The sequence below is a fragment of the Aristolochia californica genome, unplaced genomic scaffold, assembly GCF_029961685.1.
Source record: "Aristolochia californica isolate CCGP_79_NKW_82.1479 unplaced genomic scaffold, dmAriCali1.0.hap1 SCAF_11, whole genome shotgun sequence".
Classification (NCBI taxonomy): Eukaryota; Viridiplantae; Streptophyta; class Magnoliopsida; order Piperales; family Aristolochiaceae; genus Aristolochia; species Aristolochia californica.
This window is the reverse complement of record NW_027181782.1, coordinates 4,903,956-4,928,025: the sequence shown is the minus strand read 5'-3', so window position 1 is coordinate 4,928,025 and position 24,070 is coordinate 4,903,956. Positions and strand designations below refer to the sequence as shown.

At 35.2% G+C, this 24,070-nt stretch overlaps 1 pseudogene; it reads right to left on the bottom strand.

Annotated features, from left to right (window-relative positions):
- Positions 1-9,294: 9,294 nt before the first annotated feature.
- LOC137943520 (uncharacterized) lies at positions 9,295-23,053 on the bottom strand (annotated as a pseudogene).
- Between the last annotated feature and the right edge of the window lie 1,017 nt (positions 23,054-24,070).

Below are 24,070 nucleotides of genomic sequence, written 5' to 3'. Positions count from 1 at the left end.
AGTGACTTATTGAAAAAAAAGAGAAACAAAAGGAATAGATTAGGCAAATGGGTGCATCGATTATTCTCTGGCCACCTTCAGCGTCTTTGTGTAAAAAAATTTCTCTAAATAAAGATAGTAATTTTAAGAAATTTTTTTTTTTTTATATAAAAAACTTTCTTTGCGTCATAATATGGGATGACTTATCTTCTTAGCCTCCTGAAGCATTGGCTAACACCACACCTGTAGTGTCTCCAGCTTCTTCAGAGGTAAGTTCTCCTTCTTCCCCTCATTATTTTTGTCCTCCCTTTAATACTCGACCAATTGCTCTTCGATAGGAGCTGAGGTCTTGTACAAGACAGTCTACCATTCTCCCCATCTCCAATTTTTTATGGACTCATTGATTATCACTATATTGCCATCACTTCCTTGCATTCAGTTTATCCACCTCTATTCATTAGTCTTATCAGAAGGTCTTTCAGCATCCAGGATGGAAAGCGGCGATCAATGAAGAAATGGTAGCTCTACATGAAAATCTGACTAGGACACTTATTCCCCTCCAATTGGGAAACAACTCTGGGCTGTAAATGGCTCATCACTATTGAGCACAACCCAAATGGCTCCATGGCCCGCCTTAAATCTCACCTCTTAGCAAAAGGCTACACTCAGTGCCATGGTGTCGACTATGAAAAAAGTTTCTCCCCTGTCGCCAAAGTCAACTTAGTACAATTCTTATTATCTCTTGTTGCTAACTCTCGTTGGTTGGTGTTTCAACTCGATGTGAAAAATATTTTTCTTAATAGAGATATTAAGGAGGAGATTTATATGCAGCAACCATCTGACTATGTGGTTGAAGGAGAGTTGGTGTGCCATTTACAGAAATCCCTGTATGGGTTAAAGCAGTCACCACGAACTTGGTTTGACAAGTTCAATCAAGCCATGCTTGGATTCATATTCAATAGGTGTTTTGTGGAGCATTTAGTGTTTGTCAAGCACACTAAGAAGGGCTTGGTGCTACTTATTGTATATGTAGATGACATTATTCTAATGGGAAGTGATACTGATGGCATAAATCAAAATAAAAAGAAAATATGCAGTGAATTCAAGACAAAAGACTTGGGACTCTTCAAGTACTTCATGGGTATTAAAGTTCTTTAGTCCATGCATGGAATTACCCTATCACAAAGAAAGTATGTTCTTGACTTGCTCAAAGACACAAGAAAGATGATATGTCGCCCTGTTTACACTCCAATGGATAAAAATATAAAATTATGTGCAAGCTCTGGTCAAGATGTTGATGTGGGCAAATATCAAAGGCTGGTAAAAAAATAGTTATTAGACCAGATATCGCATTTGCAATTAGTGTTTTCAACTAACACATGCACAAACCTCAAATCTCTCACTGGCAGTCACTAGAAGGAATACTCAGTTGCTTGAAGAAGCCCCAAGACAAGGGCTTTTATATAAGTGCCAGAATCATCTCACCGTTGAAAGCTTTGTAGATGCAGATTGGGTTGGATCTCCAGATGACAGAAAATCCACCTCAGGGTATTGTACCCTAGTTAGAGGCAACTTCCTGACTTGGATAAGTAAAAAATAAAATGTTGTGGCAAGATCTTGTGTTGAGGCAGAATATCGAGCTATGGCACATGTGGTAAATCAAATCCCTCCTAGCTAAAATGGGGTTTAGCAAAAATGGCCCAATGGACCTCCGCTGCGATAATCAAGTTTTAATTCACATTAATTCCAACCCAGTATTTCATAACAAAACTAAGCATATCGAAGTTGACTATCACTTTGTCAGAGAGAAGCTGCAAGCGGGCATTATAAGTCTCAAACATGTCTCATCTCACAACCAACTTGAGAATGTATTTACAAAATCAGTTAGCTCAAAAGTTTTCTCCTCTATGAGCACCAAGCTAGGGTTACATGATGTCTTCTCACCACCAGTTTGAGGGGGAGTGTTAAAAACTACCCATGAAGAGGCACATAGGGTAAAAAGAGAGAACTCCTCCCCCTATTCACACGCCTCTTGGTTTATTTCTTACATGACCTTATAACAACAACTCATTTGTTTCCCATTCCTTTTTGAATCTTCGGGGGTATATCTCTAATTCTTCCACTTCAACATCTAAATATAACCCATAGATTTCTCTAGATGTTGGTTGCCTAACATCCTTTCCAGTTTCGTTGATATAAAAAATTGTGGTTTTATAATAAGGCATGTCAACTACACATGGTTAGTGTTTATATTTTCTTCTTATGATCTAAAGATTCTTTGACAATTTGAGTTTGACTAATCATTTCTTGTTTCCTAGTACATGAACTACTTGCACCATTTAACATTCTTTTTTGTTTTTCTAATAGCTTCTTAACAACTAATTCACAAAACCATTTCTAGATCTACTCTCTCTTGATTTGACATAGTAACATTAGCAATACTGCCATCATCCTCATCATCATCCATGTTAAAACTTTCTCTCCCTCCTATAGTTTGCTTTTAAGTTTTTCTAACCCATAAAAGACGTTAGTGTTGTGCAAATGTTCTTCAACCATGGCTGCGTTTTTTCTTACAAAAATGAAAAGTCAAGTCTTCGCCTGAAAACAATAGGACCAGTAAATTAGGACTCACTTGGATAAAATGACTCCTCCTTCCAACACGCTGAGCACAACTGGGTTTTCGAAATTAATGACCATCACCAACCAGCTCTATATTTGCTTTCATGGAGCGCTACTTGTCCATTTCAGCAAAAGACTTATCTTGACGCCCCTGGTTAGTTTGACTAGGATGAAGTATCACAGAAGTGTTTTTGTTTAAAGGAGTTTTAGTTATTTTACTCTTCAGTTTATGTTACAGTTGGTTAGTATTCTAGGATTTATCTTTAGAAGTTAGACTTTGGGTAGAACATGGGTAATTTAATTGTAACCTGATTCTACTTGTTTCCTCTATTATAAATAGATGCTCATTCTACTTAGTTAATGCAACAATTCGGTGAATTACTTTAAATCTCTAGAAATTCAACATAATAATATAAAGTAGGTTATGTGAGTTGGCTCAGTCAACCCATAGAGATATTGTGATTTTTTTTTTATCATCTTTGTTCGCTCCGATTTGTATGCTTCTTTTTCTACCATATTGATGCTTTCCAATTCTAGTACTCATTTGTTCCTTGAAGTTCACACCTTCATCCTATACTTTCCATGCCAAAATTATATATTTATGAAAGGAACTTGAGTCTATTTTTTTATACAAAGATAAATCGACATTTAAAACAAGAAAGCTTCAAGCAACAACAAAATGCTTAATTTTTTTAGGCATTTTATACTGTCAAGAATGAGAGGTCATATTGTGAATTATATCTCTAAAATGAATCTTTGTGAGTCTAGTTTCTAACCCAATAAACTATTTCTCAAACCTATGTTTCCAAAGAGAGATATCAATATATAAAGAATCAAAGGTTATGCTAGAATTATGTTGCATGTGAAAATCCGAGTTTTAAGTTCTTTCCTCAAAGTTAAGCCAATGTGTTTCAATTCTGGTTCCTTTTCCTTTGCGTCCATAAATTCTAGGCTCCAAATTTTGTATGTTTAATTGCTTGCCTCATAAATTCACAAGCATACAAATCATTCTACTTTATTCTCTATCAAAATCTTGTTTTACATGTACCATATAGTAGCCATGCATGCCAAAGTTTCTCTTTCTATCTCTTCAGTATTACCTTCTATTTGTATGCTACAAATTCACTCTTATATAGATGATTTTTTTTAAATTCCCTCTCCAATAAACTTTTTGTTTTTGTTTTTTTTGTAGGACAAAATTAACTACGGATTAATGCATAGACCCACTACTTACAAAGTATAGGTGTGCGACAACATCTAGTGTGAGTCAAGTCATTTTATTCTTCACTCAAAAGGTGTTTTTTTTGCTATCTTTAAAAATTGAATAATCTCTTTTTATGCCTAAAAATTAGGCCTTTTTTTGCGTCTGAAATTGAGTAGAGTTTTTTTTTTTTTTTCAGACTAGTGTATTGAGTTTTGTTGTACAACTATGAGTGATTTTTTTTCTGTCATATTTTTTTTATTGAAGTTGAAAATTGAAGACTATTAATTTTTTTCCTTCCATGCTAAAGTTACAAACTCTAACATGATGGGGAGTTTTGAAGAACAATTGTGGAAGAGTTTTACATGCCTCTCATAGGAAAATGTCTCAAATAAGGAGAATTAATATGGTGGAGTCTAACTAGAGTTTTATAGGAAGCAGTATCACAAAAGTGTTTTTGTTTATTTTAAGTCTTCTTTATATTTGACTGTTTTGTAATTATTATAGTATTCATCATAGGAGTTAGATTTTGGGTGTAACTATGAATTGGGTAGTTTAATTGTAACTTGATTATACTTGTTTTTTTATTATAAGTTCATCTCATTGTACTCAATTAATAAAATAAATTAGTGAATTAATTTTCTTCTCCAAAAATTTTAAAAAAAAGTGGTTTGCATCATTCAAACCAAATAATTCTTACTATCATCTTACTACACTTTAACTAACAAATTACAACTTAGTCGGCAATCTCACACATCCTCTTCCTCTATAAGTATTTCCACTTCAAGATTTTGATTTTTGGGGAGCAATTCTTTATATTGAATTTTACAGCTCCACTATAAGAAAAAGATTATTTAGCTGTAAATTATTTTTAAATGGATTGTTTTTGCAAAAAATACCCTATTTATTAGTAAAAAAAAATAGAAATAATTTATTTATTTTTCGTGTAAAGATTTTTTTCTCAATAAAGGTACTATTTTTTAGAAGAAATTCTTTTTTGTCAAAAACATTCTTTACATCATAACTTTCCTACTCTCAAGAAAGTTGTTTCTATGGTGGAATCATCTTTTTGGTGTAAAATAATTTTTTTTGGATTTATTTTTTCAATATAACCACTTCCAATGGATTTGGAATCCTCTAGAAAAAAAATAATTTAGAGTGAGAAATAATTTCTCTAACAAATTCTAATCATGAAGTTTCTGTCCTCTTGGCAATTAATTTTATCCCTTTCCCTGTTTAGGCTTTTTTTTTTTATGAATAAATCATTTTGGCAGAATTTGATATCCACAAAAAAAGTAGTAGTTATTTCAAAAATAATTCTATGAAGAATTCCTAACCTAGTTATTTGTGCATGGAGAATTTTTTTCTCTTCTTTTCTCTTTAATTGTTTCTTTCATGCATTTTCTTGTGCCACTAATCAAGGGACCTATGCCATTGACTGATATCATGTCAGTTTCTTTTTTTTTTAAATCTTTTATGGATTGTCTTGGTGTTGGGGGTTGTGGGGGTTGGTTGGGCACTTGAACTCTTCTTTGTCCTCTATAGCTTGATTGGAGCTTGTCGTGAACCTTCGACTCGATTGTAATCTTCTTTTGGCACCGGGTGAAATCATTCCAAATTCTTCCAATTTTCAAATCTTGGTCTCTTTTACCTTCATTGTACTTGTTAGATTTCTCTTCAAACTCTCCACACCTACATCATTAGAGATCTCAAACACTTTATACCACTCGAACTGGACCATCTTTAAATATCTTTATTGTGATTCAAACACACTTTACCATCATACAACAGAATTAGAGTAATCTCTAAAAATTTTCACAAAATATCTCCAAAACTTTTCCACCATTGTTATTGAAGAGCATGTATAGAAAAGTCTTACATGACTCCCACATTAAGAAATCTCACAAAGCCAGAATTAATATGGTGGAGTCTAAGAAGAGTCTCATGGAAGGAGATCTCAGAGAAGAGTCTCAGTTAAAGGTGTTTTAGTTAGGTTATTCTTTTATTTATGTTCAATTGTTCAATTTTTCTAGGACTTATATTTTAGTGTATAACTTTGGGTGTAACTAGGATAAATGTAGTTTAATTGTAATTTGTATAATATTTATGTAAAAGAAAATAATTTCATCGACTTCTTGTAATTTGAGTACAATGAGCCTCTATTTATAATAGAGAAAACAAGTAGAATCCAATTATAATTAAACTACCCTTATCCCAATTATACCCAAAGTTAAATACTAAAATATAAGTCCTAAAATAATTGAACATAAATAGAAAATTAACATAACTAAAACACCTTTAAACGAGACTCTTCAATGAGACCTCCTCCTATGAGTCTCATATAAGACTCTACCATATTAATTCTAGCTCTATGCGACTTATTATTGTGAGAGTCATGTAAGACTCTTCCATACTTGGTCTTCAACACTCTACCTCAAGTTGGAGTTTATAACTTCAGCTTGCAATGAAAAGAATTCTTAGTCTTCAATTTTCTTTTGCTGAAAAAAATTCATAGATGCAAAAACATCATTTGTTGTGCTCCCCCTTTCTTGAATATTTATGTCACATAAAATTACCACAATATGTGGAACAAAATATTCTTTTCTTGTATTTCTTCTTCTACTTCTCTCCCTCAAGCTAGAGATAAAAAGGACTTAGAGACCCAACTTGGACAAAATACAGTGTGGGAGAAGAAAATCACTCCTAGTCATATCACAAAGCTTCATACTCTTTTAAAAAAGGGTCACAGTCTAAAACACACTCTGCTCAATTTTAAGGGCGAAAAAATGGCCCAACTTTAAGGCTTAACAAAGAGACAACTCACTTTTTAAGGGTAGCTCAAACATGATTCACATGTTGGTTGAGGAATAAAAGACTTGACTCAAACTAGTTGTTGGACACACTTCTATACTTTTTAAGTAGTGGGTCTTGGTATTGCACTGAAGTGATAAAATTACAAGATGATAAATTCAACAAATATTAGAAGAAAATAAATTTTAACCAAAAGGAGGTGACTATGCAATACTCATACTTCCAAAGTGACCTTTAAAAAAAAAACTAGACGAGACTATAATGGTAGATCTGAATAAATTTGACGAAGTATTTTTTTTTTTTTTTTTTGGTGGGGTGGGTGGTGACCACAATTTTTGGAGTTGATGGTGCATTAGATACACAACCAAGTAACAAAAATGTAAAACATGAAAATAACATTGAAGCAAGATATTGCATACCTTGAATGAACATATCATATAGTGATTAAGTCTAACCAAAACTCTCTTATTAGAAGAGAAATTTGGCTAAAAAATTTAGATTTTAGGGGAAAAGAAAACTCAATTCACGTCAATGCATGGAGATATAATAGGAGAGAGAATAGGGAAAAAAGAGATATATCTTAACAAATATAGCTCAAAATAATAAAAAAATTATTTCTTTAGAAACTAGACTCAAATAGATTTAAACTGATACCTATATTGACTTTAAAACATTTTTTCTTGAATCTTTTATGACCTTCTTGATTTTCTTCATTCTGTAACTTGACCCTTGACGACTCCAATGCGAATATTTTCTTAAATATAGATCAGGTTGACATTAAATTTTCTTCTTTTGAAACTAGACTTTAATACCATAAAGTATAACTTTAATATATAAAATATACTTATTCTTACAGAAATAAGCAGATCGATTTTGGAGTCTTTAATTTGGTCTAACTGTGTACTTTTTTTTTTTTTACTAACATGACCATTGACCCTTCCGAGATCGATGTTTCCCTATTAAAAAGTCAAATTTAGAATTGGATGGATATGTAAGAAATTAGATTCACATGTCTTTCTTTTGATATACAATTTTTCATATAAAGTCTCATTCTTGATGGTATAAAATAGCTTGAAAGTTGAAGATGATCTATATTTAAGGAGATATTCGCATATGAGTTGGCAAGGGTCAAATTACAGAATGAAGAAATCTAACAGGTCATAAAATATTCACGAACGAAGCTTTTTACGTCAAATTAGGAAATAATGCAACACTCTGTTAAACAACTTGCCAATACATCCCAAAAGACCGGCCTGTTAGGAGCTGAAGGCATAAGTACTTAACCCCAGGACCATAACAGTACACCCACCTTCGCGAGCCGATGACCACGGCGGCGCAACGACACTGATCCGACCGTGATAATACCTAGACGCGACCTACCAGTATTTTAATCCAGCCTTTGCGCCCTTGCAATAACACTGGCCCTACCCAAGGCTTATCACAAGGACCTACCAGTATATTAATCTGGCCTTTGCACGTCCCGGGACTCGAACTCGCGACGTTTCTGATATCAAATATTAAGCACCTAGCCAATACATCCCAAAAGACCGGCCTGTTAGGAACGGAAGGCATAGGTACTTAAACCCAGGACGATAAAACACTCATACTTCCAAAGTGACTTTAAAAAAAAAAATGGGAGAGACTATAATGGTAGAACTTAATAAATTTGACCCAGTATAACTTTTTTAGGGTGACCACAATTTGTCGGAGTTAACTATGCGAAAGATACACAACCAAGTGAATTTCTCAAAGAGAAAAGCTTCGTGAAATGTCGTAATTTGAGTACATGAGCCTCTATTTATAATAGAAGATACAAGTAAAATCTGATTATAATCAAACTTCCTTTGTCTCAATCACACCCAGAGTTAAATACTAAAAGATAAGTTATTGAACCAGTGAACATAAATAGAAGATTTAGATAGCTAAAACATCTTTAACTGAGACTCTTATGTGATACCTCATCTTGTGAGACTTCTATAAGACTCCACCATAATAATTTTGGCTTTGCAAGACTTCTTATTGTGAGAATCATGTAAGACTCTTCCATACCTATTCTTCAACAAATCATAAGAGATTAAAATCTCTCTTGGGAACAAATATCTCAAACTTTTCCTATTTGAGTTTTCTAATCTAGGTCTATGTCTACCTCTATGGCAGTTTGGAGTTGTTTACGGGATAAATCAAGAAACTAAACTAAACCCATCAACATTTTGGTTAGTTTCCTGTAAATGGAAACTACCTAGTGTTTTTGTTTCCCCAAGTAAGAAATGGAAACATGTTGCCAGAGAAATGCTGACACGTTTCGATTTTCAAAACCATGATTTCAAGTCATGCGATGTTAGATCTCCCAATCTAAGAACATTGGGTTGGATAAGCGGCCTCCTGGGTTTTTCATCCTTGTTACTGCTCAATAGCTTCCAACTCTTTCTCCAATAAGAAACAGATCCACTGACATAGGATGAATGGGTCTGAGACTAGTGAAAGCTGATCTGTTTGAAGGGCTTTCTTTTTTTTTCTTTATCGGATCTGTTTAAAAATGAACCCTATTACGTACCAAACAGAGAGAAAAGATAAAGAAAAGTATGTCATACTATCATTATTTGTTTCACGTGCATTTATAGTTTACAAACTCATTACTTTGAACTATATATCAAGTAGAGAGGCCAACATTAAGAAGACAATCTTTACGCATTTGACCAGCTAATATCATAATCTCCTATGTCGGAGTTGATGCCAAGAGCCTTCCAGACAGCAGGAGAAGCATCGACAATGTTGTTGGGGCATGGGGGCTGGAAGTCATGATCGGAATCACAACCATAGACGGAATCACATTCATCGACGACCTTAGCCAAAACAGATTTCCCATTCGCATTGATCCTGATCTTTTGGAGGCAACGACTTCCATGGTTGTACCATCCAGTCGACAACGCCACCACGAACTCCTCATCGCTATGGTACTTGTTATCGCACTCAGACGGACCTCCGCCATCACCGCCTTTCGCAAAGCTGTTAATTGTCATGGTTGCACGGGTGTTGCCGGTTATGGGAGGAGAACAACGATACTGTGGGTACAACTTACCAGCCTTGCAGCAGTCGGAATCATGCTCTGTGTTACACTTTCCGGTCTTGCCTTTCAAATACCCACTAGGACTGCAACTGCCGAGGGAGGAGGAAGAGTAGCAGCTCACAAGATTCAGAGTCATTGCCAGCAGTAGCATGGACACCAGAGCAAGTAATTGTTGATCTTTTGACATCTTTAATTTGTATGGGTTTCCGCTATCTTTCACTCTTCTTGGAGAGGATTTGGAGGCTGCGTTGCATTTATAGAGGAAACTGAAAGCTCGACCCACCCATGCTTCTTCCTCTTGTTGACAAAAAATGGATCCCAACAGCTTAAGAGCCCCCATCAGACAACGTACGTCGAGTGAATAAAAGGACATCAACAGGTTGGTTTCAGCATGCCCAAACAAAACAAGGGTTTAGCAGCAGGTTCTTCTATCTACGGCAACTCTCACAGCCAATTTAAGATAAAAATTATAAATTAATTACAGAAAGCTTCGTACTTTAAAGTGTTGCTGTTCGCTTGACAAGGCATCTGGAATACATGGACACGAATTTAATTACTGCTACTGCTTCCTGTCCAATGTATAAATAAATAAATAAATTAAGTAATTAGAGAGGGAGGACTCCTCTCTTATATTTCTGCTAGAATTTCTCACAAAAAAACAAAAAGAGGAGGCCGAGGGGTCTTCGTCTTCCCCTCTTGGGCATTAAATAAGACTGGGGAGACCATAAATAATATTGGATATGGGTCTGTAATACTTTATCCCTCAACGGCAAAACTTGTAAGCTTGATATGCAGAGCATCAGTTCCAAGTTCCATGCAACGTGTACAACGTCTTGTGCAGCAAGCTGATATGTGCCACAAAGACCATTAACAGTTGTTGTTTAGTTATATGTATGTAGGTAATCATGTTTGTTTAGTTATTTGTAGTGGGTGTTGATCAGTTGTATGGCTATATAAAGCTTGAATGATTTCAATAAAAGGCATATGGATTTGATTTTCAATTAGTCTCTTCTTATCTCGAATTCTCTTCTCCTCCTAATTCTTCGTCGTCTCTTCTTCCTCTATTCTCTTATCTTATCCCAAATCCTTTGTATCAGTGGTATTAGAGCAGTTACGACTCCGGGATTCCATTCCGCTAGTTTCCTTCCTCTGTCTCTACGTCTCTCTCTACCAATGCTCTTCAATTCCCCCAACTCTACCCAGAAAATCAAATTCTTTCCTTCCATCCTTTCCGTCTTTCGAAAACTCGAAATAATCTTCTTCAAACTGCTGTCGCCGCTTCCTTTCAAACCTCTCTGTTCCAACATTTTTTTGTTCTCTCCGACGCAACTCGTCTTCCAAGTCGTACTGAACTCTGCCGTGAATCTTCCCTTCTCTCTCGGCTGTCAATCTCCAAACTGCTGTCGCCGCTTCCTTTCAAACCTCTCTGTTCCAACTCTTTTTTGGTCTCTCCAACGCAACTTCTCTTCCAAGTCGTACTGAACTCTGCCGTGAATCTTTCCTTCTCTCTCGGCTGTCAATTTCCGTCACCGAGAAGCAATTACGAAAATCTGAGTGACCGCAGCCCTTCCCTCTGTCGTTGGGAAGAAATTCTGAAATCAGAGAAAATCTCTGTTCAGGAAGAAATTTCGAAATCATAGAAAATCTTTGTTTAGGAAGAAAATCTGAAGCCACCCACTTCCTCAATGCTGTCGTTGCTGCTGTCGGGACTCGAGCTCTGCATCTGAAGCCATCATCGCCTCTTCGTCTCTACCATTGCCACTGCGAATCAGACCCGTAGATCTTCCTCAATGCTGTCGGAATCGCCGCAAACTTTCCTTTGTCACCGGAAAGAAATTCCAAAATCAGAGTCACCGCAGACCTTACCCGGTCGTTGGGAAGAAATTCTGAATTCAGACTCGTAAATCTCTGTTCGGGAAGAAATCTGAGCCACAAACCTTCCTCGCCGCTGCAAAATCAGAGCTGCAGAGCTTCATTAGCGCTGTCATTGCTGTTGCTAGGACTTGAGCTGCACCACCGAAGCCGTCATCGCCGCCGACGGAACCAAAATTGATAATTTCGTCATTGCCACTGACGGTACCGGAATCGAGAATTTAGGGAAGAAAAAGTTTTTGTTTGCTGCTGCTATTGACGTCTCCGTAGACTCGTCCGGATTTGACGAAAGCCCAGAGCTTTCCGAAACCTAGAGCCAAAAAAAAATAAAAAAAAAATCTGATTCCGTCCATGGATACTCGCGGCAAAACGAACGCAGAGTTCTGCAGCGAGGTCAACGAAATCTTGGCACGACACGAGTCAAGTTTCGATCAGGTGAACACAGCCTTACAAGCAGTGTTAACCGAGCTCCTGGCTCTTCGAGCCTTCCGTAGCCAAAACATTAGCCCTTCTGAAACCAACCCATTTGCACGTGATGAATCCTCACACCCACATATTTCTCGCTCAAACACTATAAATGACCGCTCTCATCAACACCTCAAGTTGTCCTTTCCAAATTTTAACGGAGATGACCCAACTGGATGGATTTACAAGGCTGAGCAATACTTTGAATTCAAACAAATTGTACCAGAACTACAAGTTCAGCCAGCCTCCTTCCATTTGGAGGGCATCGCCTTGCAATGGCAAAGGTGGTTGACGAAATTTCGCAAACCATTCGCATGGGATGAGTTTACCAAGGCTATACAACTTCGATTTGGTCCAACCGACTACGGGGACCCTTCAGAAGCTTTGAATCGCCTCAAACAAACCACAACCGTAGAAACTTATCAAAAAACTTTTGAAATGATTTCCCACTGAGTGGACGGCCTACCAAAAAAGTTTCTAATTGGTTATTTTATTGTAGGACTTCGAGACAACATTCGCATCGACGTTAAAATTAAACAACCTAGAACCTTGGGTGATACAATAGGAGTGACTCGGCTCATCAAGGAACGCAAACAGTTGCAGATGCAACCAAATCACCAACTACTTTTCCAACCAACTTTTGTGACACTCAAGGTTTCATCCAACCCAATAACTGGTGTGCTAGGACCTCCACCACCCCAATGCATAAACCAAAACTCAACTAGCAACCTTCTGCCGAATAACCAACCAAGAGGCACAAGAACGTCGAGAGAAGGGGTTATGTTATTATTGTGACGAGAAGTTCGTTCCAGGCCATCGTTACGAACGACCACAATTACTTATGATCGAGAATTCACCCCATATGAGCATCGAGGATGTTGAGAACGATCCACCAGAAGCAAACCCTCCATGAAGTTCTCCCAATGTTTCTTTGTTCCATACCAAGTCATTAAGAAAGTAGATTATAAACTAGCTTAAGGATAAGGATCATATCCTAATTTCATCCTTGAGGATAGGGAGGAAACCGAAGGTGAGGTTGAGATAAAAACTGTTGGGGTGGAGGGGTTGGTACCCAAGAACCTGGCCTTCCTCTTTGCAGAGGCTTTATTGTTTACATACTATCATCTGTTTGTTTGTTTGTTCCTTCGAGTTTTGATTTTTCAAGATGGCTTTCACTGGGACTCTTGAGAAGTGCAAGGCATGTGATAGGACTGTTTACATTGTTGATATGTTATTTGCTGATGGTGTGGTCTATCACAAGACCTGCTTCAAATGCAGACATTGTGGAGAGCCCCTTTTTTCTTGTTGTTCTGGGTAGAAAGTGTTGTATTGTTGAAATCAGTATAACCCATTTGATATAAGCTTATCTGTTTTTATTTTCCATTAATTATGCTGATGATGTATATCTTTAGATGAGTAACTACTCTTCCATGGATGGAGTCCTCTACTGCAAGCTTCAATTTGAACAGCTCCTCAAGGAGACAAGAAGTTTCTCAAAGAATTTCCAGCATGAGGATTTATGCCCTTTCCCTACATGGGTTTTCTCATACTTGAAACCGATTCTCTCTCTCTCTCTCTCTCTCTCTCTCTCTCTCTCTTTCTTTTGTGGGTATTTTTTTCATGTGTGCAGTTTTATGACTTTCCAGATAGAAAACCTTCTGAAAAGTCTAATGATCTGGTAGGTTGTATCATTATCTTCTGCAATGGAGTTTTTCTTCACTTTACTTGTCCAGAATACTCACACGTGATGGATCATTTACCTCACAGAGTAGGCAGCCCAGCAAATTGTCTTCCTTATTCTGTTACTAATTCTTCTAGGTACGGCCAATTTAAAAATAACTAGGCTACTTTGGTTGGTGCCCACCTATGATTTTAGTTGGCTGTTAAAAGGGTTGACCCAAACCCTACCCAACCCAACCCATTTAATAAATAGGTTTGAAATATAGGCCTGGTCTGGAGGTAGGTTAGGGTCAACCCACATAAATTTTAAAAATAAAAACACATAAAATGTGAAAAAAATTAAATAAGTCATATAAAGGATTTTAGAAAATAATTTCATTGTAAACAAGCTCTTTTAAGTAGTAAAAATTAAAGAACCAAGAGTCGATTGTGATTTGTTCCAATTAAACATATTGAACCACATTGATTCAGTTAATGTTTTCACTATGCTCACAAATAATGCTAATAAAAAAAGCTAAATATTACTAATAACTATTTTTAATTGACTTTAAATTAGCTAATATCATACGAAATTTGTTCAAGAGCAATCGTAAAAGATTCTCATTTGACTCTTGTAGGAAGAAGTCTCAAAGAAGGAGAATTAATATTGGTGAAGTCTAACATGAGTCTTATTGGATGAAGTATCACAGAAGTTTTAGTTTTTTTAATTTTTTATTTATGTCACTGGTTGGTTAAAATTCTAGTACTTATCTTTAGAAGTTAAGAGTTTAGGTAGGACTGTGTTTTCTCTATTATCAGTACATGTTCATTGTACTCAATTAATACAATAAGTTAGTGAATTATTTTTCTTCTCCAAAAATTCAACAAAAATAATTAAGTTACAACATTAAAACAGACAATTCTTACTATCATCTTACTACCCTATAACTTAGTGTTTAATCTCATACATCATTTTTCTCCATAAATACTTCACTACGAGATTTTGATTTTTGGGGAGCAATCCTTTATATTGAATTCTACAGCTCCACTATAAGGAAACGATTATATAGCGGTAAATTATTTTTAAGTGGAATTTTAAAGCAAAAATACCCTATTTATCAGTAAAATAAATTCTATAAAAATTATTTTATTTATTTTTTGTGTAAAAAATTTCTCTAAATAAAGATAGAAATTTTAAGAAGATTTTTTTTAAAAAAAAAAAAATTCATTCTTTACGTCATAATTTGGGATGACTTATCTTCTTAGCCTCCTGAAGCATTGGCTGACACCACACCTGTAATGTCTCCAGCTTCTTCAGAGGTAAGTTCTCCTTCCCCTCATTATTTTGTCCTCCCTTTGATACTCGACCAATTGCTCTTCGATAGGAGCCGAGATCTTGTACAAGATAGTCTACCATTCTCCCCATCTCCAATTTTTTATGGACTCAATGATTATCACTATCTTGCCATCACTTCCTTGCATTCAGATCATCCACCTCTATTCATTACTCTTATAAGAAGGTCTTTCAGCATCCAGAATGGAAAGCGGCGATCGATGAAGAAATGGTAGCTCTACATGAAAATCTGATTAGGACACTTGTTCCCCTCTTATTTGGGAAACAACCACTGGTCTGTAAATGGCTCTTCACTATTGAGCAACACCCAAATGGCACCATGGCCCACCTTAAAGATCACATCTTAGCAAAAGGCTACACTCAGTGCCATGGCGTCGACTATGAAGAAAGTTTCTCCCTTGTCACCAAAGTCAACTTAGTACGATTCTTATCATCTCTTGTTGCTAACTCTCGTTGGTTGGTGTTTCAGCTCGATGTAAAAAATATTTTTCTTAATAGAGATATTAAGGAGGAGATTTATATGCAACAACCATTTGACTATGTGGTTGAGGGAGAGTTGGTCTACCATTTACTGAAATCCCTGTATGGGTAAAGCAGTCACCGCGAATTTGGTTTGACAAGTTCAATCAAGCCATGCTTTGATTCATATTCAATAGGTGTTTTGTGGAGCATTTAGTGTTAGTCAAGCACACTAAGAAGGGCACGGTGCAACTTATTGTATATGTAGATGACATTATTCTAATGGGAGGTGATACTGATGGCATAAATCAAAATAAAAAAAAAATATGCAATGAATTCAAGACAAAAGACTTGGGATTCTTCAAGTACTTCCTTGGTATTAAAGTTCTTCAGTCCAGGCATGGAATTACCCTATCACAAAGAAAGTATGTTCATGAATTGCTCAAAGACACAAGAATGATGATATGTCACCCTGTTTACACTCCAATGGATAAAAATATAAAAGTATGTGCAAGCTCTGGTCAAGAAGTTGATGTGGGCAAATATCAAAGGCTGGTAAAAAAATAGTGACTAAACTAGATATCTCATTTGCAATTAGTGTTTTCAACTAACACGTGCACAAACCTCAAGTCTCTCACTGGCAGGCACTAGAAAGAATCCTCAGTTGCTTGAAGAAAGCCCCAAGACAAGGGCTTTTATATAAGTACCACAATCATCTCAGAATTGAAAGCTTTGTAGATGCAGATTGGGTTGGATCTCCAGATGACAGAAAATCCACCTCAGGGTATTGTACCCTAGTTAGAGGCAACCTCCTAACTTGGAAAAGTAAACAATGAAATGCTGTGTCAAGATCCAGTGTTGAGGCAGAATATCGAGCTATGGCACATGCGGTAAATCAAATCCCTCCTAGCTAAACTGGGATTTAACAAAAATGGCCCAATGGAACTCCATTGCGATAATCAAGTTGTATTTCACATTAATTCCAACCCAGCATTTTATAAAAAAACTAAGCATATCGAAGTTGACTATCACTTTGTCAGAGAGAAGCTGAAAGCAAGCATTATAAGTTTCAAACATGTCTCATCTCACAACCAACTTGCGAATGTATTTACAAAATCAGTTAGCTCAAAAGTTTTCTCCTCTATGAGCACCATGATGTCTTCTCACCACCAGTTTGAGGGGGAGTGTTAGAAAGGGTGGCACATAGGGTAAAAAACCACCCATGAAGAGTGGCACATAGGGTAAAAAGAGAGAACTCCTTCCCCTATTCACACGTCTCTTGGTTTATTTCTTACATGACCTTATAACAACAACTCATTTGTTTCCCATTCCTTTTTGAATCTTCGGGGTATATCTCTAGTTCTTCCACTTCAACATCTAAATATAACCCATAGATTTCTCTAGATGTTGGTTGCCTAACATCCTTTCCAGTTTCTTTGATATAAAAAATCATGGTTTTATAATAAGGCATGTCAACTACACATGGCTAGTGTTTATATTTTCTTCTTATGATCTAAACATTCTTTGACAATTTGAGTTTGACTAATCATTTCTTGTTTCCTTGTACATGAACTACTTGCACCACTTAACATTCTTTTTTTTTTTTCTATTAGCTTCTTAACAACTAATTCACAAAACCATTTCTAGATCTACTCTCTTGATTTGACATAGTAACATTAGTAGCCATCATCTTCATCACCATCCATGTTAAAACATTCTCTCCCTCCTATAGTTTGCTTTTAAATGAGAAACAATACCTACCTCTTTTTTTCTTAATTTTTTTTATCTTTCTTAATTCTTGACAACTAAAGGATCAGACTCATGTGGGGTACCTTCACATTTACCAGAGCTGTTTAAAAATGAAGTCAATTAATACCGGTTTGAAACAACTTATTTACGAAAATAATGAAGATCTTAAATTATTTACAAAACTATCGAACTTTGACCGGTCCACTGTATATGTGGACAGTCAAAGGCGACACGTAAGCTTTGACTGCTTACGCGTCGCCCCGTCATCAGAGCGATGTTGTAGATGAACACATAAGATGCCATGTCATTATTATTGACACGTCATCTGCCACATCATTATATGATAAAATTTTGAATAAATTTAAAAAAAATTTAAAAATCAAACACACTTTTTATTACCTAATATTTAAAATAAAAAAATTTTTAAAATTTTTTAATAAAAAATTAAAAAATTAACTCTTCTTATTTAACACCATTTAATATCAATTAAAATATTTATTAATTAAAAAATTATCGTTACAATTTTTATTTCTTCATATTTTAAAAAATAAAATAAAAAAATTTGATTAATTAGTTTTAAAATATTTATAAATTAAAAAAACAAAAAAAATATTTTAGAGTTTAAAATACAATTTATTTGTATACTTTTTATCACCTTATTTACAAAATAATAATATTTAAAAATTTTAAATATTTGTAAATAGAAAAAATCTAACCCTTACCCATTTATTATGGATTTAAAATATTTGTTTTTGCCCTGTCATATAGGCCACGTAAGCACCCGCCACGTCAGCCCTCACATATATTTTTAAATCTAATCTCTTCCACGATCTTTCTCTTCTCTCCTCTCGTCGCTCCCCTACTGCCGTCGCTCGGCCTCGGCCGCTCCCCTGCTGCCGCTTCTCGGCCTCGCCCTCGACGCCCCCCTCTACCCGCTCTCTCTTCGTCTCAGCCTCATCTCTAGTTCTTCTTCTCCGTTACCCTCTGTTAATCCTCTCGCCGTCCTGTCGCCGCCCCTTCTCTCAAAACCTACTCTGTTAATCCTCTCGCCGTCCTCTCGTCGCTCCTTTTCTCAAAACCTAGGAGGGTGATTTTTTAGGGTTTTTGTTAATTGAATCGAATTATTGTATTTAATTATAATGTTGATTTGAGTTTAGGTGTTTAATTACTGTATTGATTTTTTTTGTGATTTACTGTTTAATTTCTGATTTTATGTTAATGAAATTTTTGCCAAATTAAAATTATTGAAAAGTTTTTTAATATTTTTAATTAAATAATATATTTTTAATAATTTATTATTTTGTAAATAAGGTGATAAAAAGTATACAAATAAATTATATTTTTAAACAATAACACAACTTTTTTGTATATATTTTTTAATTTATAAATATTTTAAATGGATAATGTATGGGTAAGACTTAAGAGTAAATTTTTTTCTATTTATAAATATTTTAAATGGATAATGTATGGGTAAGACTTAAGAGTAAATTTTTTTCTATTTATAAATATTTTAAATGGATAATGTATGGGTAAGACTTAAGAGTAAATTTTTTTCTATTTATAAATATTTTAAATGGATAATATATGGGTAAGACTTAAGAGTAATTTTTTTTCTATTTATAAATATTTTAAATAGATAATAAGACTTAAAAGTAAAAAAAAATATTTATAAATATTTTAAATTTCTAAATATTATTATTTTCTAAATAATATGATAAAAATATATAAATAAATTGTATTTTTAAACTCTAAAATAACTTTTTTGTATATTATTTTAAAATTTTAAATATTTTAAATCGATATTATATGGGTACGACTTAGGAGTAAGATTTTTTAAATTTTTAAATATTTTAAATCCATAATAAATGGGTAAGAGTTAGATTTTTTCTATTTATAAATATTTAAAATTTTTAAATATTCTTATTTTGTAAATAAGGTGATAAAAAGTATACAATTAAATTGTATTTTTAAACTCTGAAATAATTTTTTTGTTTTTTTAATTGATAAATATTTTAAAACTAATTAATTTACTTATTTTATTTTATTTTTTAAAATATAAAGAAATAAAAAGTGTAACTATAATTTTTTTAATTAATAAATATTTTAATTGATATTAAATGGTTTTACATAAGTAAAAGTTAAATTTTAATTGTTTATTAAAAAATTTAAATAATTATTTATTTTAGATATTAGGTAATAAAAAGTGTATTTGATTTTTTATTTTTTTTAATTTATTCAAATTTTAATCATAAAATGACATGGTTGATGACATGTCAATAGTAATGACATGGCATCCTATGTGTTCATCTCCAGCATCGCTCTGATGATGGGGCGACGCATATGCAGTCAAAGCTTACGTGTGTCGCCTTTGACTGTCCACATATACAGTGGACCGGTCAAAGTTCGGTAGTTTTGTAAATAATTTTAGATCTTCGTTATTTTCATAAATAAGTTGTTTCAAATTGGTATTTTGGTAAAATTCTCAATTGTAATCGTACGCAGTTTTCATCCTTGGTACTGCTTAATAGCTTCCAACTCTTTCTCCTGCTTGCGCTCGATTACAAAGACGATCAAAATGCCAAGACATAGGATGTTATTTATTATTTGCAGTGACTTATTGAAAAAAAAGAGAAACAAAAGGAATAGATTAGGCAAATGGGTGCATCGATTATTCTCTGGCCACCTTCAGCGTCTTTGTGTAAAAAAATTTCTCTAAATAAAGATAGTAATTTTAAGAAATTTTTTTTTTTTTATATAAAAAACTTTCTTTGCGTCATAATATGGGATGACTTATCTTCTTAGCCTCCTGAAGCATTGGCTAACACCACACCTGTAGTGTCTCCAGCTTCTTCAGAGGTAAGTTCTCCTTCTTCCCCTCATTATTTTTGTCCTCCCTTTAATACTCGACCAATTGCTCTTCGATAGGAGTTGAGGTCTTGTACAAGACAGTCTACCATTCTCCCCATCTCCAATTTTTTATGGACTCATTGATTATCACTATATTGCCATCACTTCCTTGCATTCAGTTTATCCACCTCTATTCATTAGTCTTATCAGAAGGTCTTTCAGCATCCAGGATGGAAAGCGGCGATCAATGAAGAAATGGTAGCTCTACATGAAAATCTGACTAGGACACTTATTCCCCTCCAATTGGGAAACAACTCTGGGCTGTAAATGGCTCATCACTATTGAGCACAACCCAAATGGCTCCATGGCCCGCCTTAAATCTCACCTCTTAGCAAAAGGCTACACTCAGTGCCATGGTGTCGACTATGAAAAAAGTTTCTCCCCTGTCGCCAAAGTCAACTTAGTACAATTCTTATTATCTCTTGTTGCTAACTCTCGTTGGTTGGTGTTTCAACTCGATGTGAAAAATATTTTTCTTAATAGAGATATTAAGGAGGAGATTTATATGCAGCAACCATCTGACTATGTGGTTGAGGGAGAGTTGGTGTGCCATTTACAGAAATCCCTGTATGGGTTAAAGCAGTCACCACGAACTTGGTTTGACAAGTTCAATCAAGCCATGCTTGGATTCATATTCAATAGGTGTTTTGTGGAGCATTTAGTGTTTGTCAAGCACACTAAGAAGGGCTTGGTGCTACTTATTGTATATGTAGATGACATTATTCTAATGGGAAGTGATACTGATGGCATAAATCAAAATAAAAAGAAAATATGCAGTGAATTCAAGACAAAAGACTTGGGACTCTTCAAGTACTTCATGGGTATTAAAGTTCTTTAGTCCATGCATGGAATTACCCTATCACAAAGAAAGTATGTTCTTGACTTGCTCAAAGACACAAGAAAGATGATATGTCGCCCTGTTTACACTCCAATGGATAAAAATATAAAATTATGTGCAAGCTCTGGTCAAGATGTTGATGTGGGCAAATATCAAAGGCTGGTAAAAAAATAGTGATTAGACCAGATATCGCATTTGCAATTAGTGTTTTCAACTAACACATGCACAAACCTCAAATCTCTCACTGGCAGTCACTAGAAGGAATACTCAGTTGCTTGAAGAAAGCCCCAAGACAAGGGCTTTTATATAAGTGCCAGAATCATCTCACCGTTGAAAGCTTTGTAGATGCAGATTGGGTTGGATCTCCAGATGACAGAAAATCCACCTCAGGGTATTGTACCCTAGTTAGAGCCAACCTCCTGACTTGGATAAGTAAAAAATAAAATGTTGTGGCAAGATCTTGTGTTGAGGCAGAATATCGAGCTATGGCACATGTGGTAAATCAAATCCCTCCTAGCTAAAATGGGGTTTAGCAAAAATGGCCCAATGGACCTCCGCTGCGATAATCAAGTTTTAATTCACATTAATTCCAACCCAGTATTTCATAACAAAACTAAGCATATCGAAGTTGACTATCACTTCGTCAGAGAAAAGCTGCAAGCGGGCATTATAAGTCTCAAACATGTTTCATCTCACAACCAACTTGAGAATGTATTTACAAAATCAGTTAGCTCAAAAGTTTTCTCCTCTATGAGCACCAAGCTAGGGTTACATGATGTCTTCTCACCACCAGTTTGAGGGGAAGTGTTAGAAACCACCCATGAAGAGTGGCACATAGGGTAAAAAGAAAGAACTCCTCCCCCTATTCACATGTCTCTTGGTTTATTTCTTACATGACCTTATAACAACAACTCATTTGTTTCCCATTCCTTTTTGAATCTTCGGGGGTATATCTCTAATTCTTCCACTTCAACATCTAAATATAACCCATAGATTTCTCTAGATGTTGGTTGCCTAACATCCTTTCCGGTTTCGTTGATATAAAAAATTGTGGTTTTATAATAAGGCATGTCAACTACACATGGTTAGTGTTTATATTTTCTTCTTATGATCTAAAGATTCTTTGACAATTTGAGTTTGACTAATCATTTCTTGTTTCCTAGTACATGAACTACTTGCACCATTTAACATTCTTTTTTGTTTTTCTAATAGCTTCTTAACAACTAATTCACAAAACCATTTCTAGATCTACTCTCTCTTGATTTGACATAGTAACATTAGCAATACTGCCATCATCCTCATCATCATCCATGTTAAAACATTCTCTCCCTCCTATAGTTTGCTTTAAAAGAGAAACAATACCTACCTCTTTTTTTCTTAATTTTTTTTTATCTTTCTTAATACTTGACAACTAAAGGATCATACTCATGTGGGGCACCTTCTCATTTACCATATGTGTTTAAAAATGAAGTCTATTAATACAAACTCATTACTTTTGATCTATATATCAAGTAGAGAGGCCAACATTAAGAAGACAATCTTTATGAGTTTGACCAGCTAATATCATAATCTCCGACCTCGGAGTTGGGGATGCCAAGCGCCTTCTAGACAGCAGGAGAAGCATCGACAATGTTGTTGGGGCTTGGGGGCTGGAAGTCATGATCAGAATCACAACCATTGACGGAATCACATTCATCGACAACCTTAGCCAAAACGGATTTTCCATTCGCATTGATCCTAATGTTTTGTAGGCAACAACTTCCATCGTTGTACCATCCAGTCGACAATGCCGCCACGTACTCCGCCATCACCGCCTTCCTCATAGCTGTTAATCGTCATGGTTGCACGGGTGTTGCCGATTATGGGAGGAGAACAACCATACTGTGGGTACAACTTACCGGCCTCGCAACAGTTGGAATCATGCTCTGTGTTACATTTTCCGGTCTCTCCTTCCAAATACCCACTAGGGCTGCAAGTGCCGAGGGAGGACGAAGAGTAGCAGCTCACGAGATTCAGAGTTGTTGCCACCAGTAGCATGGACAACAAAGCAAGTACTTGTTGAGCTTTTCCCATCTTTAATTTGTATTGGGTTTCTGCTACCTTTCACTCGTCTTGGAGAGGATTTGAAGGCTTCGTTGCATTTACGTTTGGCTTTTAAGTTTTTCTAACCCATAAAAGACGTTAGTGTTGTGCAAATGTTCTTCAACCATGGCTGCGTTTTTTCTTACAAAAATGAAAAGTCAAGTCTTCGCCTGAAAACAACAGGACCAGTAAATTAGGACTCACTTGGATAAAATGACTCCTTCCAACACGCTGAGCACAACTGGGTTTTCGAAATTAATGACCACCAACCAGCTCTATATTTGCTTTCATGGAGCGCTACTTGTCCATTTCAGCAAAAGACTTATCTTGACCCCCCTGGTTAGTTTGACTGTCATAGGAAGAAATCTCAGCGAAGGAGAATTAATATGGTGGAGTCTAACACAAGTCTTATAGGATGAAGTATCACAGAAGTGTTTTTGTTTAAAGGAGTTTTAGTTATTTTACTCTTCAATTTAAGTTACAGTTGGTTAGTATTCTAGGATTTATCTTTAGAAGTTAGACTTTGGGTAGAACATGGGTAATTTAATTGTAACCTGATTATACTTGTTTCCTCTATTATAAATAAATGCTCATTCTACTTAGTTAATGCAACAATTCAGTGAATTACTTTAAATCTCTAGAAATTTAACATAATAATATAAAGTATGTTATGTGAGTTGGCTCAGTCAACCCATAGAGATATTGTGATTTTTTTTTTATCATCTTTGTTCGCTCCGATTTGTATGCTTCTTTTTCTACCATATTGATGCTTTCCAATTCTAGTACTCATTTGTTCCTTGAAGTTCACACCTTCATCCTATACTTTCCATGCCAAAATTATATATTTATGAAAGGAACTTGAGTCTATTTTTTTATACAAAGATAAATCGACATTTAAAACAAGAAAGCTTCAAGCAACAACAAAATGCTTAATTTTTTTAGGCATTTTATACTGTCAAGAATGAGAGGTCATATTGTGAATTATATCTCTAAAATGAATCTTTGTGA